We start from the raw sequence: 14,182 nt of genomic DNA, 5'->3' as shown, positions 1-14,182 counted from the left end.
TCCCACTCTCTCTTCAATGTTTTACAATATCATAACACTTTATGGTTTGTATTTTTAGGGCATATAATAGGCATGTTAAATGTGCTATATAGCTGAATCAACATAAGGACCTTAACTCTGGAATTTCCTGGTTCTTGAATGTCTAAACTCATAACACTGCTGTGTTACAGTCCAGGGGTGTCCAAGCTTTTGGCGCCTCTGGGCCACACTGGAAGAAGAGCTGTCTTGGGCCACACGTTAAGTACCTTGTGACATGTAATCACAAAAAAAGATCTCATAATGTTTTAAGTAAATTTACGATTTTGTGTTGGGCCCCATTCACGGCCCTCGTGGGCCGCCTGTGGCCCCCGGGGCCACAGGTTGGACTCCCCTGTCAGTTACACCATTTATGGACACTTGTATAAAGACAAGTACCATGGTCATTACCAAGGCTTTTAGGATGCAGTTTCTCAGTTGCCATGGACCTGACCACCAAACATTTTCCCACTAGGTTTTGTTCTGCTATATTGCCAGCATTCAGCCTATTGGGAACATTAAAAAGAAAAAAAAAGACAAGTGCCATGCTAAGTTTTGTCTTTTCAACCTGCCACCAACTAGGCCATCGTGCCTCTCCAGCGCAGCCCAGGATAAGGGTTCATGTCGGCCAAAGCCCAGTCGAGCTGACGTGGCTCTAAGTGGATTCCGAGACTGAGGCTCTCACTGCTATTTGAAGGAGATCCTGTATGAAGTACTGCTGTTCCATTCAAACCATGATTGCCTCTGCCCACATGTATCTTGCTAACAAGGAAGCAGGACAGGAGCCTGTTGCAAAAGCACAGGAACACTGGCGGCCCTTGCGTGAAGGTCAGTTCCGGATGAAACATGAGCTCTCTATTTTTCCATGACCTTTCACAACAAGGAGTAAACCTGAAGCTTTCTAAAACAGACATTAAACTTGGTTTACCCTTACTACAGTTCCACTGCGGTAGATAATCGGTGAAAATAAAATCAGAAGAGCCTCGTCACTGAAACCCCAGATAAGCCTCCCAGTACCATTTTGCCAGGAGTGGCAATGGCAAATTTCAGATCTCCGTGTGATGTCCCCAAAGCCATCTGGTCCTACTCTCACATGTTCTGGTTCACTGGAACTCAAACTCCCAACAACATCCTCGAACCGGGTCTTGTTTTAGCAGGAACATTCTCAAGCCTCTGGCTGGGGCCAGCATCCTGCTTTAGGAGGGCTTTTCTGCATGCTCCCACGCATGCTGGTTCTGTGTGTCGGCTTTCTTCTCTAGTCTGAAGTTCTGAGCAGTGAGGAGTAGTATTCACGATGACTATTTTAATGATGAGTATGATAACAGTGATGAAGATAACTTCCCAGTCATTTAAGGAGTGTTTACCGTGAGCCAGCCACCCTATTAGGTACGGTCTGTTTTGTTCCAGTGTCTATGTACGATGCGATGCGAGTTAGTTCATACACAGATGGTAACTAGGGGGAGAGCAATACAATCAAGATCGCTTTGATTCCTGTGATTTTCCCCAGCCTGTCAGTATTTTGCAGCTCAATGCACACTTAATATTTTACCGTTCGATGCACACCATTTAATAAGCTTTAGAAAACCACAGGAAGTCACGAAGTAATCCAGTGCTTAACATGGTGCCCATTCATCCCCTTTCTCCTCCTTGGAAGTGCTCACTGGGACATTTTCCTGGATCTTGGTGCATTTTGCCCTCATCTCCATCACTGGGCAGCATTCGCCATTACCGGCTCTCTCTTCCATCAAGCAGTCATCACCTTTTCTTAAAGGTAAGTCTTGCCCTGGCTGGTGTAGCTCAGTGGATTGAGTGTGGACCTGTGAACTAGACAATCGCAGTTCAATTCCCAGTCAGGGCACATGCCTGGGTTGCAGGCCAGTTCCCAGCAGGGGCCAGTTCCCAGCAGGGGATGCATGAGAAGCAACCATACATTGATGTTTCTCTTCCTCTCTCCTTCTCTTCCCCTCTAAAGACAAATAAATAAAACAAAAAATAAATAAAGGCAAGTCTTATATCTACTTAATATTTCCTTTTAGAGGAGAAGTTTAACTGTGATATTATTTTATTAGGATGGGTGTTGTTACTGTCATTGGTGGGGTTTGGGGTACAAAATTGCACAAATTTTGAGCAACCTACCCGACCCCTGTCTCTCCACAAACCCTTACTCTGGATAAGCAAGTTTGTGGAGTGAGTTGTTTCTGTGCATGTTACAGAAATGCCTGGGTTTTTTGTTTTTTTTAAATATATTTTATTGATTATGCCATTATAGTTGTCCCATTTCCCCCCTTCACTCCCCTCCACCCTGCACACCCCTCCCCCACCATTCCCCCCCTTTCGTTCATGTCCGTGTGTCACAAGTTCTTTAGATTCTGTATTTCCCATTTAGATTCTGTATTTCCCATAGTATTCCTGCCCCCCACCCCCGTCTATTTTCTACCTACCGTCTATGCTACTTATTCTCTGTACCTTGTCCTCCTCCCTCTCCCCTGTTGCTAACCCTCCAGGTGATCTCCATTTCTATGTTTCCGCCCCTGATCTAGCTATCCTCTTAGTTTGCTTTTGTTCTAGGTGTGGTTGTTAATAACTGTGAGCTTGCTGTCCTTTCACTGTTCATATTTTTTATCTTCTTTTTCTTAGATAAGTCCCTTTAACATTTCATATACTAGAAATGCCTGTTTTTTGCCCATTCAGTCTTGTGTAGCCTGGCCACTATTTCCTGGCATAGGTATTATTCCCGTTAGCTGTTGAAAGAAAACCAAGGCTCAAACAATGTAAGTGACTCGCCCCAAATCTCACAGTTCCTGAGAAGGCAGGAGGACTTTGAGTCATCACGTACACCCCTTTAGGAGCTGGCCTCATAAACCGATTCAGCTACTCTTTCTAGGCTTAAAGAGGACCAGAGTTGAGGGCACAGGCCGGAAGCCCCAGACTCGCCTGCTGTGTTGCCACTGTGATATCGGGGCCACGGTGCCCCGCCATTCTCCAAGACTGAGAGTCCTTCGTTTTCTTGTGGAAGATATCCCAGAACATTTTTTTTATTGTTCCAGAAAAAGGCTCCATAAAAATAAATTAAATATGTGGGTCAGCTGTAGCAAGCTACTGATAATGTCACAGCAGGGAGGTTGTGGAGCTCCGCAGGGGAAGTGAGCCCGACCCGGCCCTGGCTTCACACAGTGAGTGATGCAGCGCACCCCAGAAGAAGAAAATAGGGTGCTGAGGACTAAAAAATAATCCCGGAAGAGATTTTCTGTCACTCACGGCGGTCCTTTTAGAAATTGAATGTGACTGGAGGAAAGCACTAGTGTTCTCGCAGAAGAAGATGATGCATTTTTCAAAGAAATTGCCATGTGCAGCTTGATCCTATTTTTATGAAAATGGAATACATGCTCACCAAACCTCTGGACAGTCAACATCAAAACATTAATGGTATTTGCCCTGGCTGGTGTAGCTCAGTGGATTGAGCGCGGGCCTGCGAACCAGAGGATCGAGGTTCAATTCCCAGTCAGGGTACATGCCTGGGTTGCAGGCTGGTTCCCTGCAGGCCAACTCCCAGCAGGGGACGCACAAAAGGCAACCATACATTGATGTTTCTCTCCCTCTCCTTCCCCTCTAAAGATAAATAAAATCTTAAAAAAAAATTCAAAAAAAAAACATTAATGGTATTAATCTGAGTGGTAGAATTATGGGTGTGATTTTTTTGTACTAATTTATATTTTACAAAATGTCTGAAATGAACAAACATAATTTTTCTTTTTTAAAAAAGTGATAAAAGTTGCTTTTATCACTTAAAACTGCAACAACCGTTTTTAGGAGAATTCTGTGACCGTATTTCCTAAACACAAGGCACTGATAACTTTTTTTTTCCATGAGATCAGTCTTTGGTGTCCCTCAGCATTTGTTTTCCTCCCTATAGACTCAGGAGTCTGTCCTTCCAAACTGACCCGTGTTCGTTTATTCCCCCTGTTCTTTCACTGCATCTTGTCCAGACTCTGCCATGCCCTCTTTCCCACCCGTGCCTTTCCTCTCACCCACACTCACTGGCTCTTGGTCCACCTGCTCGCTCACCTTTGGGCTGCCAATTCGCTTCCCCTCCCTCCCCTCCTTCAAGTGTCACCGCTTCCCTGGGGTCCCCCGCCCGCCCTGTGCTGGCTCTCACGTTCTCCTCCATCCCATCACGCCCGTGTTCACACCTGATTACACTCCCATTATTGTTTGGTGCGTCTTTTTTTTTTTTTTTTTTTGCTTGTTCCTCCCAACCTCAGGAGTGGCTCCTTGTCTACTTCGAAGGAACCCATGAAATTCGGGTTTCTTGACGGTGCCAACAAGACAACAGATTCCTCCTAGAGAACGAGGCACAAAACCACACCAAGGAGTCTCTGCTGCTAAGAGCTTTCTGTTGCCTCTCATTCCTGGTCCCTAGTTGCAGCAGTGATGTGGGCCTCCCTAAAAATCAGGAGACCCCTCGGGGAACATGCGAAAGGGTATTACGGACCACTCTCTCACATCCTGGGGACCTGACCTCTGTGGAAGATTGCTGTAAATCATCGGAGCTTGCAATTAAGTCTACTTTCATCTGCGAATCCGTGGGGTGTCTGCCTCCCATCCCTTCACACCAGCACATCCAAAGCTCACATCCATTGCAGCTCCCCGAATCAAAATGAGCACGATGTCATTCATTCAACAGACCAGCCTGATGTTCTGCTTTCCCAGAGGGTCGAAATGGTCAAGGTCCCTGGTGTCCCAGAAAGAGAAAGAGTTAGCACAGCCTTGTGGCCATGCAGTGACTCTGTGTACCCCACTGCCCTGTAAAAGCAAACAGGTCTGATATTTCCTTTACTGGAGGCAATAGAAAGATCATATTCACCACACCAACAGCTGCACTCCAAGTACCCGGGACAATGCGGACATATTCCAGTAAAGCTGCGGCACCTGGCACAACAGCCGCACCCAGGTGGCCCCAGCCACCACCTGCCCCGATCCTTCCGGGTTTCACAAGGACCATACAGGTGAGTTGATGGGAACGGGAAGGAGGTTGCTACCCTGCAACCCATCCGCCTATCTCCACAGTTCTGGAGAGACACTCTTGCTTTTGATTTTCCGTCTTGGCCAAAGGAGGGAAGTTTTCAGGACCTCCACTGGGCCCTTTCTGCCGTAAGATGTCTTACTCCATGGATCAGGTACCCTATGTAAGGACACGATATCTTTCTGCTTGCAGTTAAGTATGTTCATCCCCATCACGCACCTGGGGACTGAGACAATAACCACAGATGGGTCTGCAGACCCACCAGATCCAAAGACGGACTTTGACAGGAATCCAATTACCGCCTGAGGACCACAAGTTTGTACTATAACTGTGGGGCAGTGGGGGTGTTCTGAGTCCCCTATACCCAGCATCCCTCAAAAGCCCCGGGCCATTCCCCTCTTCCCTCTGTCTACTTATTCCGGTGCCCGACCACGGGTCCCTTTAGGAAAAGGAGTGGGGGAAGTAGTAACCGCGCTCTCCTATAGGGGCACCGTGGAGTTCTTCCTCAAATGGACCTGGTTTATCCGTCAGTCAGGGTCCTGGGGGGCGGGAACTGGCTCAGATGTGGAAACGGGGAGGGGCCACGATTCTCCACTTCTGCAGTTGACGTCAGCCTTGTGCTCACCGCGCTCTCGAGTTTGGCTGGTTATGTAAGTAAAGTAGCATCTGCGTTATTAGCTACCTCGCCTCCCTAGCATTGCTACGGTCTATGCATTTGCCATCATCACAAAACTTTGGAAAGAAGGCGTCCAAGGTGAGCCTCTCACCTCGCTGCTCATTTCGGATGCATCCTCCTTGCTGTTGCCTGTGTGGTGCTGAAACCTGGGCTCTGCTTGTCCAGAACTCTCTCAGCCCCCTCCCCACTGAGACTAGAGCGCCCAGCGCCATGGCACCATCTCCCAGGTTACCGCGGCTCCAGGGGGACAACCGCCATTGCGCTTCTCAATGACGCTGGTGGCCCACCCCTTCGCACAAGCTATTGCTTCAGTGGAGGGACTGTCCGTTGGACTTCAAGGTCAGGAATGGGCTCTCTGTATCACATAATAAATCCATTCCTATATCATCATCTCCTTCAGCCTATTAACCTCCTCCCCAGTGTCTGCGAGTGGTTCCGGCATCTCTGCCTCATTCACTGCAGGTCATCACCATGGTCAGTGTCTGTGGAGCAAGCCCAGCCCAACCCGAGGGCTGATCTGGATGTCCCAGCCAGGGCACGAAACTCTCACGTATAGAAGGCTCTCATATCAATGAATTCTCACCCAGGCAGCCTTGGATCCTGCCCTCCCCAGCCCAACTCCCTCGAGATGTACCCCTAGCTGAGCCTTCCCATTTCCTGCCGGTACACACCAGCCCGGTCTCGAGGCAATGAAGGGAAGCAGGAGCAAATCTGGGAAAGGTTACTCATCTCTGAGGCAACGGCCTCAGGTGAAACCTTGGAAGGCTCTCCAGGAGAGAAGAGGCTTCCTTCCTCCAGCTTGGGATAGTGAGTTCCTTCTGCCACCCGGGTAATGCGGGGAGTCTGGGGGCTCAAGATCCCCCGGCTCCTCTGCCCCCATGTCTCCTCTCCATGTCCCAGGGGCCCCCTCATTCCTAGCAGGGCTCTAACTTTGGCACAAGTGACTGGTCAAGGCTGTGCATTCACTAGCTCCTATGTCTCTACAGCCTTATGACTAAATCCTCGCCTTGGGAACCAGGAGACACAGCCTTTAAAATGCCACCACAGAGCTTTCTGACCTGCACAGCACGTCTTCTGTGGATATTTGATTCATCTGAGTCTCTTACTTTCTTTTCCATGACTTATGCTGTTAACAAGACCCAGCCAACTCCACGTCCATATGAGGCACGCTGTTCCTGCACCATCCAGCCGCCATTACTGTGGCATAAGACAATGTCCCGGGGTTTACCTGCATCTCAGCCCACCCCATCACTAGTAAATTCTTCAGGATTAGAATGCGGCTGTGAGCCAGCGGTTTCTATCACCTCACTTACCACCAGGCAGGGGTCCCTGACTGGTGAAAGATCAAGACTCCACAGTTTTGCTCTCTGGGGTACTTCTGGTTCAAGATGTCCTGGCCTGGGCTTCCATAACAAGTCAAACCTAAGATAAGGATTTGCACACAGGTAATTTATTCGGGGAAGTGATTGCCCAAGGAGCAGGACTGAGGCCAGGAAGAGTAAACTGGGAAGGAGGAAAACCAGACAAAGGTGTGTTGCTAAGCTGGCCGCTGGGCTCCACCCTGCTGGGAACTCTCTAAGGGGCCACATGAAGTGTGTCCCAGAGTTGTCTACCCGGGTGTCTTCCCTGGGTCAAGGGCCCAGGAAACGAACCTTGCTGCCAGGTGTGCACAGCCGTGCTTCGGAATGGCTGGGTGGCTTCCTACAGGGCAGAAAGCGAGAGAAATGCAATATAGCACAGGCAGGGTGTTGTCTGCTTACCCCTATGCATGGCTAGGGAAGTGCTGACTGTCAGGGTGCCAGACAGCCACGCCCAGAACACCATCACCATCACATCAACGGCTAGAACAAAAAGGAGGGCCCAAAGAATGTCACACACGCTACGAGAGGCCTCTGCTACGCCTCTGCTCCCAGAACATGGCCTCGTACTACGCTCTTTGCCCAAACTGTCCGTTTCATTGATCGACGCTCTGATTCCCCTCTGGAAACGATCTCAACAGAGAGTCTCCCCCCATCTGTAAAGCTTAACCCACAGCAGGCTCGCTGTCCGACAGCACCATTCATCCAGCCCCTCTGCGTCCGTGCCCCTCTGAGTAACCACATGATGACTCTTTTCTCAGGTTGTTTCTCATATTACTGAACTTACTTCCCCTGGTCACATATTATAATAAATCTGTGACCAAGGTAGAGACAGCAAAAATAGATGACGCTTTCAGGGAGTATTGCTATAACGTGGGAATAAGTCAAAAACCCAGGGGAGAAGTAATGACCTTGGAGATGAGAAAAACAATGTCACGAGCAGGGGAGACGGCATGAGAACTGGAACAGTAGGTGGAGAGGCTGGCTTGAGGCAGGAACGCTGACAGTTCACCCAGAATCACCAAAGGGGAGTGAAAGAGGGTATGGGTAGAAATGCAGGAAGATGACCAGGGGCTGTATGGTAGGGAGAGAGTGGTAGGAGAAGCATGCGAGGGTCCCCCATGAAACCAGAAGCAAAGTGGGAGCCACGGAGGAGCGCATGTTGGGGAGAGAGGGAAAGGAGAGGTGCAGGAGTAGACTCTGGACACGGAGCAGAAGGCTCAGCAGCTCTGGGGCTGTTGAGGTCAGTGGGTGTGAGTTTAAAGGGGATCGGCAGCACAGTTGTGTGTTTCTCTTCAGTCACATTCAGCTGTCCAAGTGCAAGCAATGAGTAGGCAGAAAACTGGATGTAAACAGGGCTAGAATTTTGGCAAGCAGGTATGTCAAAGTGAGCGAGAGGCCAGGGAGCCCAGAGTGTGGGCAGGGGTGTGTTTATAATGATGGTCCAAGAAGTCCAAATTGAGTTAGGAGGCAAACAAGGTCATCGGGGGCTGAAGGACAGTGAACAGGTGGGACCCCACCTGGTGGGATCAGTGGATTGGAGGGTCCAGTGGTGTAGAAGGATTACTGGAATTCGGGTCCTAGAGAGAGAGCTGGAAAAATAGGAAGTGGAGGTCAGAGTGAGATAAGTTATAAGGGGCTTGCAATTATTAGTACTATTGAGCCTAAGCAACAGCCAGGGGAGGGGGAGACTGAAGCAGGACACAGATCACCAAAAGAAAGAACATCCAGGGACTGAACGTCCTGCGAGCCGGCTGAGTGCTCTCCACGTGTGTCCCATCACCGGGAATTCCACGTTGCAGACAGTGACAGTGACCCAGTGCGGTCCCTTCCCCTCGCCACGGTAGGCAATCACCGCACACTCAGTGGCTTAACACAACACAGGCGGGTTACCTTGCAGTTACAGAGGTCGGACACCTTGAACCAGCCTCGCCGGGCTATACTCAAGGTGTCAGCAGGGCCAGTTCTTTCTACAGCCTCCAGGGCAGGACCCGTCCGTCCCCTTGGCTTTTCCGCCTTCAGCAGGCGGCCCGCATCCCTCGGCTGTGGTCCCCGCTCACATTGCATCCCTCTAACCTCTGCTTCTCGCACATCTCCTTCTGATTCTGACCTTCCTGCCGCCTCTCGGAAGGATCCCATGGATGTTCTCCCCATCTCAAGATCTTTAACTTACTCCTATCTGCAAAGTCCTTTTGGCACTTACGCCATCCACATGTCCTGGACAGGAGGACGTGAACATCTTCGGGAGGTGAGTGGCGGCCTTATCAGCGTCCCATACCAGCAATACACATGTTCCCTCTATGAAGACTCTCCTGATTCTGGCCTTTCCACCCCAGCCCAGGCTGCATTGATAAATAGTCCTTTCCGGTCACCACTGTATCTTCTAAGAACATTCCTGTATTAGAGGATATGCCTCCTTCACTTGAGTAATTACTTCGTTAGGTTCTGGGTTAATTGTCGTTAATACAAATAGGACACTGTGTCATAAACAGTTCTCACCCCAGTTGCCAAGGCTTGCTGACCAGTCTGCCCCCCAGGTGGACTGTGGATCCTACCAGGACGGGAACTACTCATAGTCATCTCTGTGTCCTTGGAGCCTGCCAGGGCGCCTGACATGTGATATGTGCCCAGGGGACCTTGTAAAATTAGTAAATGAACTCTGGGTGCATTTGGTAACAGAAGCACCTTCTCTAAGGGATCGCACACACACAAAGAAACTATTTTCATGACCCTAATCCAGCTTCCTGACAACACTGAATCAATATGCCCTTAATGCACCCACGTATCACGTTACTAATCTGCACGCCAATCCCTCAGGTGCCTGGAAGCAACTGCTGGTCTTCTGGATATTATGTACTTTTAAATATCCACCAGCTAAGATCTTAATTTAGGCTGCGCTTGGACATCAAAGTTTGCAATGGTTCTGCCAAGGCCATGGACTTTTTAGAAATGACTGAGAGAGTTTAGATCGGGTCACATCTCCAAGGACACTACCTGAATTAAACAGGAACCTATTAACCACGCCTTGTTCAATCACAGGTAGAGACAGATAAAAACACACCAGCAGTCACACCCAAAAATGGATCCCTCAAAAGCAGCCTGGCAAAGAAATAAACAATATCATATACAAAGATCAACCACAGACACATTAAATTTCAATTTTTTAAAAATAATTATTACCGCAAAGAATCAGAGGATAAGAGACTCTGTCACCTACAGTCACAGATCATGGTGAGATTAGATTCTGGGACGCTGAGTTCACTGTAAACCTCTTCTCAATAGAGTTATCAACGCAGACATCTTGTCTGAACCAGACAAGTCGCTGTCTTCAGCTGTGCAGTCCTACAACTGTGGGCACTCCTTTGTGGATTATAGAGACCTAACAGCTGGTCAGCTACCCAATCGGAAAATCCCCATAAAAGTTCCGCCATCAGAATTATTTAGACTCTCTCTTGGTTTATGAATCCTAGTCCTTGCCAAATTATTATCCCTAATTAATAGGAGGAATATGTCCCCTGAGAACGCAGACAAGGGTTTGTCTATCCCATTTTCAGAAAACACTCCCGGTGGGGAAGGGGGTATGTGGGGACTAAATGGTAATGGAAAAAGAATTAATAAAGGTTATATATGCATATTTTAGAAAGCCATAAATTTAAAAAAGCAAAAAAACCCTCACTCATACAAAAAAGTAAAGAAAGAAAATACTCCCCATGTTACAAACTATCACACTGGCGATTTCTCCAGGACTCCAGGCCTGTTTCTCTTCAACAAGTAATAGGGTCACAGTTTCTAAGTTTAGATTTTTATGTAAAGAACAAACAAGCTTCAGGCATGGGAGGGGCACTGAATCCAGTTTTTTGTTTTTTTTTTTAATTTTAGCTCAACCAGAAAACAATGCAAAGCAACATAAGGCCACGAGCAGCACTTGTCAATCATTCCCAGCCTTTGGCTCCCCAGACAAAAGACATCCGAAGAGCAGAGTGTGTCGCCCCAACACAGACACAACGCACTCGTGCTTCTGCCTGCCGCTGCACCACTAGGACCAGACAGGGGCTGGTTACCCACCTGGAGAGACACGCACACATGGGTAGACGGACACGAGCCAGTGTGTCCGCTGGAGTATTGTAGGTACCAGCTCAAGCGAAAGGGGTCCCTGGAGGGACACGAGGGGGCTCCTGGGGCGTGTGGCAGTTATTAGGGATTTAATAAAGTCTAAGTTTTGTTCTGGGGGCTGATTTATACAAGTGTGGTCACTTTTTGGAAATATGTCGAACTGTGATGATTTATTTGTTCACATTTCTAAATGTATGCCATGGTTCAGTAGAAAGTTGTTGGGTTTTTAGTTGTTTTTTTTTTTTTAAGATAAAGAGGCCTGGCCAGGTAGCTCACTTGGTTAGAGCATCCTCCTGAGCATGCCCAGGTTGTGGGTTCAATTCCTGGTCAAGGCACATACAGGAATCAACCAATGAATGCATAAATCAGTGGAGCAACAAATCAACCTCTCTCCCTTTCTCTCAAAGCAATCAATAAAAATAATTTAGGGCACGATCAAAAGACCTTTTCCCAGCTATCAGAGTTGACAGCGCTTTCCACAGGGCTAGTAGCACTGACTTCCCCCAGGAGCATTCCAGAAACGTGCTCTCAGGCCCGACCCTAAACCTCCTAAGCCAGAATCTGGATTTTAGCAAGATTCCCCGGGTGACCTGAATGCACACTGACGTTCGGGAATCCCTGACGCACAGCACAATAGGAAAGCGTCATAGATGGTGTGGTGGAGGGAAGCCCGAAGGGGCGGCCCTCACCCAGCCCAGCTCAGCTGCCCCACTGACTTCAAACAGCGATTCTGGGAGGACCCAAGTGTCAGGAGTATTGGCTGAGAACCTTGGCTTTGCGACCTACCTTATTTACATATAGTTCGGCGTTCTAGAGAAGAGCCGTAATGGGCTAGAATCACTAGAAAAGAAGCCTGAGTTTCAGGCCAAGGACGTGCTGCTGTGATTCTGCAGTTGTTTGAAAAGATAAATGGTCCCCACAGCGAGGGACGGAGAAAAGTCGGGCGAGCAGGAGGAGGACCAGAGAGAGGAGTGCTTCACAAATAATTAGCGGCTAATTTTAGCCCGTCAGCTTACCTAGTTTTTCACCGTTCAGTAACAGTGAGTTCCGAAGTTGTAAGATTTGGCCCTGCCAAGGAGACCCCAAAGTAACTCTGCCGGTCCCACGGAGCTACCCCAGGTCCCACGGAGCCACCGCACAATAAATTGTTCTAATGATCCGACTACATCATTAACCCGTCCCCTCTGTGGTCCACTGTGACGTGGAAGCATGTTCTCCTGCATTCGTGATGCCTAAAGATTTCAACATGCATTTGCCTCTGCTGAGACTGAAAGCCAATTTTGTTAATAACAGGCAAGATTTCTGATTTTTCAAAGTCCCATGGCCTTCTATTCCTAATATTCAAGTTGAGAGCATCCCCTCCTGGAAAGTGGAGGCCCTCTTCACCTTTAGTGGACACTGCAATACCTTCATCTGGATCACTGATAAAGAACTAACCCCTGAGGGTGTCCTGGCGTTGCCATGGAACCGCTGATATTCACTGTTTAGGAATTTTTAATGGGCTAACAGAGGGACCAGAACCTGAGCTTCTGGCTTAGAATGCCTCGTGACACAGAATCAACGGCTTTACTCACAGTCACACCGGCAGCCGCCCCCTACCCCACCCTCCACACACACCCCCCACCCCCACCCCCCACCACCCAGCGCCAAATATCCTGCCCCTCAAGCACAGAAGGAAATAACATTGGTCTGGCATGACCCTCTTTCTCCAGCCCCTGCCTTGGCATTAAAAATGTAAGGAAATAAGACCGGTTTCTCTGCGTCAGAGCCCAGGCACTCCACAGCAAACCCAGTGTGGTTTCTGAGCAGTGAGTGGAACAGAGAACAGGCTGGATGACCAAGGCCCAGAAACACTCACAGGAGCAGCTGGCTATTTATTAGTAAAAGTGGCAGGAATGATTCAAGGTCTGAGGTCACCAGGGTCGAAGAACAAGCGATTGGGAGGACAGGCAGCCGCCCAGGATAAAACGTGACCCCCTTCCACAAGCCCACTCAGCACAGGGAAGAGCCCAGTTGGTTATCTAAAATGAAAATGCAGACAATCTTCAAGCCGCAACAACTAGATACTTTGTAACAAGAAAACATACGCTGGGTCTGTGTCACATTATACTTTCCCTGTGCACAGGCAGGCCCCTTAGAGGCTCCATGGTTCTTCTGGTCTGCTTTAACTTGTCCTAATAATTTACTTTCTGGATAAAATGGCCGCCATTTTCACAGGACTCCCTGCAGGATTGTGTTCACTCGGTGGAGGTCCTCTTCGAGAAGCAGACCTCATTCTTCCTTCTCTGGTTTGGCCTTGACCGTAACACACACAGAGTTTGTTCAGGGTCAAATATTTGCTCTTTGCACGTTGAGGTTCTTTCCAGTGTCAGAGTCATTGTTTCAAGGGTAAGCAGCTAGATGTCAGAGATGCTGTGTGTGTGTAGGTTCTTCTCTTAATGCAAGTATTCCTCATCCTGCGGCAAAAGGAAAAAAGTCTGCCCAACTGCAGCATTACAAAGTAAACAAAGCAGGGAATTAAATCCCTAATAACTGCCTGAGGGCTCTCGATGTCAGGATGAGAAATTCCTTTTTCATTAGGCTCAGTGGATTGAAATTGCTGTGTTCAGGGTGGCAGGTGACGGCAGGCACTCGCTGTCTAGAAGGGGTGCAGAGGGGCAGTGCCTCTGCATGACCTGGTGGCAGCTGTGACAGTCCCCACAGGCACCAGCACAAGTGCATCTGGACTAGTTCCAGAGGCCCCAACCCCTAATCACTTACTTCTTTCCCAATGACCCAACAAACGCCTGGGAACCAAGAGTCTCTACTGGAGAAGGCTCCCCAACTCCCAGACCCCCTTCCCTCCCCGTTAACCCCCGGACTGCTTCCCGAGGGCCCCGCCCCACTCTCTCAACCCCAGGTCTCAACCCCACTGGGTCCAAGGCCCAATGTTCTGCCTGAACAGCCCCTACCACCACCCCGTTTGACTCTGTGCCCTTGACCTTCTCCAGAACTCAT

The 14,182-nt window shown here is 48.9% G+C and overlaps 1 non-coding gene across 1 annotated transcript; it reads left to right on the top strand.

Annotated features, from left to right (window-relative positions):
* Positions 1–416: 416 nt before the first annotated feature.
* Positions 417–536, top strand: LOC119003288 (small nucleolar RNA SNORA32). The gene has a single exon (XR_005069924.1). It is a non-coding gene; the product is annotated as a small nucleolar RNA SNORA32 (small nucleolar RNA).
* The last annotated feature ends 13,646 nt before the right edge of the window (positions 537–14,182 follow it).

The sequence above is a fragment of the Sturnira hondurensis genome, unplaced genomic scaffold (assembly GCF_014824575.4).
Source record: "Sturnira hondurensis isolate 20B ecotype Veracruz unplaced genomic scaffold, ASM1482457v3 Scaffold0018525, whole genome shotgun sequence".
Taxonomy (NCBI): Eukaryota; Metazoa; Chordata; class Mammalia; order Chiroptera; family Phyllostomidae; genus Sturnira; species Sturnira hondurensis.
Note: the sequence above shows the minus strand (reverse complement) of the source record. Positions and strands in the feature narration are given on the sequence as shown.